Source organism: Saccopteryx bilineata, chromosome 7, assembly GCF_036850765.1.
Source record: "Saccopteryx bilineata isolate mSacBil1 chromosome 7, mSacBil1_pri_phased_curated, whole genome shotgun sequence".
Classification (NCBI taxonomy): domain Eukaryota; kingdom Metazoa; phylum Chordata; class Mammalia; order Chiroptera; family Emballonuridae; genus Saccopteryx; species Saccopteryx bilineata.
Window position 1 is genome coordinate 20,155,060 of NC_089496.1, and position 6,084 is coordinate 20,161,143.

Consider the following 6,084-nt stretch of genomic DNA (forward strand, 5'->3'; position numbering starts at 1 on the left):
TTGTCTCCTTTGTCATAGATTAATTGACCACCATAGGTTAATTTATGGGCTCTCTATTCTGTTACATTGATCTATGTGTTTGTTTTTATGCCAGTACCATGCTGTTTTGATTACTATAGCCTTGTAATATAGTTTTGTATTATGTGGCATGATATCTCCAACTTGGTTCTTCCTCATGATGCTTTGGCTTTCACAACTACTTTTTTGAGATAAATGTTATCAATCCTCTGTACAGGTGAGGGATATGAAATTAAAAGGTTAATATCTTAATACTTGAAAAATAGTAGGAGAATGCATCTCTGATTCTGGTGAGAGAAAGAGCAAGAGAGAGAGAGAGAAAATTTTGAAATTTTAACAATAAAAGGTGTATATAATTTCTTAGATATTATGAGAAACTTGTGAGATGGGGATTTTCACTTGGATTTGGCAGAAGAAATTCTAACTTATCTAAAGAGAATGTAAAAATGGAGAAAAGGCCTCAAATAGCAAGAACACTAAACTTGCTTTGACCTCGAAAGAAGTGATTATAAAAAGAACTTGATAAATATTGAGTGAATCTAAAGAAAGTGAAATAAATAAAATACTTCTTATAAAGATAGATGACAAATGATCCAGCACATAAAAAGGTAATGTGGATGACTATTTCCTAAAACAGATTACAAAGGTGACATAGAGCCAAGACAGAGTAATTATGGGAAACTCACTAGAAGTACTATTAATTTTTATGATTGTCTTTGTGACGATTTAATCTCTCCAGAAGGTAGACCAGAGAACTTCTCCTAGGCACTTAATTTTGAAAAAGATAGAGCAATATGAATTGATGGCATGAAAATGACTATCTGGTATTATCAGTGATGAATATGTTCACTAGATATACTGTCTTAAACTATTGGAAATAGGCATTACCATTTAAATGAAAGATAACTTGTATTTCAGGGTGGAAAATTGTACTTACTGTGGCATCACAAGAGGAAAACTGCATTATAAAAATTCCAGTTGAGGTGGGAAAATGCAGTTCTTTAAACAATCCAATATAAATTGAAAACGTGAAATAGAGTGATTGTTGAAGTGCCATATACCCACAAGTAGTAGCACAGCAGACATACATCCAAATGAACCAAGATTATATTAATGTCTTTTTGTTATTCCATTTTGGGGGATAATCAAAAGAGGTTGACATATTGCTTCTGATTATTGGTTATTGCTAGGGGCAAATAATCTAATGAAAAAAATATAATGTTACCTAGGTCTGATTTTATTTTACTTTTCTTTTTAAGGAAAATTCTTCGAAGTGGAAATCATAGAAATAACATGTACACAAAACTTGAAACGTACAGGGAAAATTATTTCCTAGCCACTTCAAATTTTCACATTGAGAAACAATTTACAAAAGCAGATTTCTCATGCTTCTGCATAAGAAAACATGCAGAATGGAAGGAGTTAGAAAAAACATCTCTACTCTTATAAAGGGAGGAATATTGAATATAGATATTACTGATTTAGAGATAGAATTTTTAGCAGAATGTTTAATAAGAAGTAGAAGGCAATCACTGCTAACTACAATGGGTATGCTAAAACCAAATTACAAAAATAAAAGTATTTTATTTCTCATTTATCTTCTTTAATTTTTTTCTCATTTATTCAACAAATAATTATTAAGAGTCACGAGCTGGGTAGTAACCTAATTGCTGGAGTAACCTAATAATGATCAAAACAAACAAAAAATAACACCATAATGTAGTTTATTTAATTCTAGTTGAGTCATGAAAACAAAAAGCAGAACAGATAAGTAAAATATATAACATGTCAGATGATACATGTTATTGAGGGGAATTAGTAGGAATGGGAAATAAAGGGGATCAAGTGGAAGTAATGAGTAGAGTAGTTTTAAATTAGGTAGTCAGAGGTGGCCTCACAGTGTGAAAGCGATATTTTGGCAAAGAGCTGAAGTAATAGAAAGTGAGCATGTTAGGCTAAGAAGGATTTCATTTCAACAAACTGTCAAGTGCTACCATGCTCAACAAATAGCACAAGAACACTGCAGCTTGGAAACAAAGTTTCAGGGAATGAATTACATGAGGTAAAAGAAGTAATTTGGGGCCAGATCATTTAGGATCATGTCAACCATTAAAATGCCTGGCTTTTCTTGTGAGATGGGAAGTCATTGGGTAATTTTTGCAGAGTATCAACATAATTTGTTTTAGTTTTATCAAGATCACTCAGCTATTGCACTGTGAATAATCTCTAGGGGAGTAAAGATAGTGATAAGAAGGTGTGGCTATTGTAAATAATGCCGTAATAATCATTCTGGTGCATATATATTTTCAAATTAGTGTTTTCACTTTCTTCAGATAAAACCTCAGAATGGAATTGTTGGGTCATATGGTACTTCTATTTTTAAGTTTTTTTTGTTGTTTGTTTGTTTTTTTCCTGAAGCTGGAAACGGGGAGACAGTCAGACAGACTCCCGCATGCGCCCGACCGGGATCCACCCGGCACGCCCACCAGGGGGCGATGCTCTGCCCATCTGGGGCTTCGCAACCAGAGCCACTCTAGCGCCTGGGGCAGAGGCCAAGGAGCCATCCCCAACACCCAGGCCATCTTTTTGCTCCAATGGAGCCTCGGCTGCGGGAGGGGAAGAGAGAGATAGAGAGGAAGGAGAGGGGGAGGGGTGGAGAAGCAGATGAGTGCTTTTCCTGTGTGCCCTGGCCGGGAATCGAACCGGGACTTCTACACGCCAGGCCGGCGCTCTACCACTGAGCCAACTGGCCAGGGCCTATTTTTAAGTTTTGAGACCTGCATACTGATGTCTAATAGTGACTGCAGCAATTTACGTTCCCAGATAAAGTGTGCAAATGTTTCCTTTTAATTTTCACCAGCATTTGTCTCTTGTCATGTTGATAGCAGCCATTCTAATGGGTATGAGGTGATGTCGATCTCATTGTGATTTTGATTTGCATTTCCTTGATGAGCGCTATAGAGCAGTTTTCTTATACCTGTTGGCCATTTGGAAAAATGCATATCCAGATTCTTTGTTCATTTTTTAAATCAGATTGTTTGTGGGCCAGTGTTTTGTTTTGTTTTTGCTATTGAGTTGTATGAGTTATTTATATATTTGGATACTAACCCCTTATCAGATACTGATTTACAAATATTTTCTCCCCTTCAGTGGGTTGTCTTTTCATTTTATTGATGGTTTTCTTTACTGTGCAGAAGCTTTTAAGTTTAATGTAGTTTCGCTTGTTTATTTTTGCTTTTGTTGCCTTTATTTTTGGTGTCTAAAAAATAACCATTGCAAAGTGTACATCAAGGAGATCACTGTCTATGTTTGTTCTAGGAATTTTATGATTTCAGGTGTTACATTAATGTTTTTAATCCATCTTGAGTTAATTATTTTTGAGTGGTGTAAGATAGTGGTCCAGTTTCATTCTTTAAAGATTTCTTTTAGAAATTGGAAAAATTAGACCACCTTTGGAAAACTATGTTATTCTCGTACACAATTTAAGAGACTTATTGGCAAATTAAAGTGGATTCACAAATTGCAGGTCTGGCTAATTAGGGGACCAGATTAGTTTTATGTTTTTATACTTATTAATATCTTGAGTTCTATGAATTAACAAATATTAACTGAATAAAAGTTTGACTTTCTGTAGAAAAGAAATGTCATGGATGTGATAAAGAAAAAAGGACTGCTGAGAAAGAAAAAATGATGGGAATAACTTTCTAACTTTAAATATCTGAATTGTACCATGGAGCTGTGTACTGTAAGAAGTCATATTTCATTAGGGCAAGCAGCTAAATAATAATAAAAAGGTAGGTTTTTAGTCAACAGTAAGAATTTAACAATTTAAGGTATTTTGTATAAAGCTGTAAAATCTTAATCCCTGAAATATTTTAGAATTTTGCACATTTGGGTAAACAAAAAGACTTAGGGATTATCAGAATAGTTTTTCTAGAATTTTGCTTGTGATCAATGACATATCTAATTATCCTCTAGGATAACTTTCAAATTTCAGATGGTTGATTTAGGACTCAGTTTTGGATTAACATTTTTCTTCAGATAACACACCAAATGCCTTTCCTACTATCTGGAACATTCTGAGCCATCCTCCTACTGCCCCCAAAATGCTGAGTGGAGGCTCAAGGTTTTTATTTTGGGGGTTACTAATGTGAATCATACTTGGAAGAAAATGAGGAGGTAGAAGGAATTCTGAATTTATATTGAATCCTAAACTAGATCTATTTAAAATTTTTTCCACTTTGATGAATTATATTTTCAGCATTGTTACTTCTACTTACACAATTATTAGACAGTTGGTTTTCAGCATTCAAGTTTTTTTATGCCGATTGCCTAATATTTATGGGGTAAATTTCTGTATGGGATTACTCTTTCAAACTTGGCTTATTGAGACAAGTTTTGTATCTGTATTAAACAATAAATTCTTAATTAAAAATGGAAAGTCTTTATACACATGTACACACACACACACATATCTATATATTTTTCTTAGAGTTTAAGAACTGACCCACCATCAGATAGTCTCACTGGATTCAGTGTATGGTTAAACAAAATAAATGCTTTGTATGAAAAACTGAGAATTTGTGAAAGTGCGTCTTAATCATTTCTTGCCAAACTTGAGTTTACTTTTATATACGTTATAAAAACTACAGGAAAAAATTAACATATGGGAAATAATTTGTCAAGGTCTTAGTTCCCAGAGTTTTTTCTTAGGCAGATGTTACACAGGATAACCACCTGAAATTTCTATTTCAATTATAGAAAGTGGTTTGCAGTCATTCCTTTTCTTCAGTTTCTGCCGAGACTTAATAGCAATCTCCCTGTTATTGCTGAATAGAAATATATTCAAAGAAACTAATTCTAAAAATGCTTTCCCATTAAAATGTATATTTAATCAGTCAAACTACTCAAGATCATATTTCCAGATATGGCTATTTCCTCAGTGTATAAATTGTTGCTCAATTACAAAGCTCCCAGCGATGGCAGCAACAAACTCCTAAATTTTACTATAATACTTTTAAGTTGATCCTAAAACGTCATGCAGTTCAAACATTTGGAATAATAATTAGAGATATAAATAGTTTCTACCACTTGGTATACCAGTATTCTAGTAGTATATGAGTGAAACCTTCCCCAGGCTGTGTGGCGAGTTCACTGCCTCCTTATTAGTGAGATCACATAGCTGATCATCTCAAACCAGTAACACATTTCTCGATCTTCCCTAGAAATTTTCCCACAAGTTTTCAGAAAGATAGTTAAATATTCTGAATTATATATATATAAATATCAGACCCAGTTTTCCTAAAGCACAGTTAAAGAACCTGAATCTCACACTTCAGTATGTACATAACTTATACTTAAATATCAGTATGTAACTAACGTACTTAGGGGCAAAGTTGACCTAGTATTATTCTCTGGCCCAAAGGGCCATGGAAATGTTTAACTTTGATTCTTTAAATTACTAAACTCCAGAAGAGAAATGCACTGTCTTTGAACAAAATAGAAACATTAAAAATCAAGTGGGTGACCAGTCGTCAGGAAAGCAGTTTTCCTGCTTGCCCTTCGTGTAACTGAAACTACTTCATAGTAACAACGGAATTTCCCACTAAAGCATGAGTTTTCCTGACAATAAACCTGGGTCTAGAAGATTTTCAAAGGTTATTTCATTCCAGCAGAAATATTATCCACTTCTTGTATTCATTAGGCATTTGCAGATGTTTATTGTATTGCTTTGGATTAAGCTGTTAAAAATGGAAGCAGTGGCCAAATGGATTAGGCTCAGAATAAGATGATATTAGATAACCCAAAGGGTCTCTTTTTTCTCACTTTATGCAGCTTTGTATCAGAGAAAGAGCTCCCAATCCACTTTCTTAATTCCACACCCAAAGTCCCTGCCTTGTTTTGTATCCCACCACTTTTCTTAAATGACAAGAGCATCTTGGCAGAAACATAACAGGCTCGTTGGAAATTTACAAAACGTGTGTGCACATGTGAATATACATGTATGTTTCCTTCGTGAACCTATTCTTTAGTTTTCTGATCTTTGTTCAAACTAGTGCTTTTCCA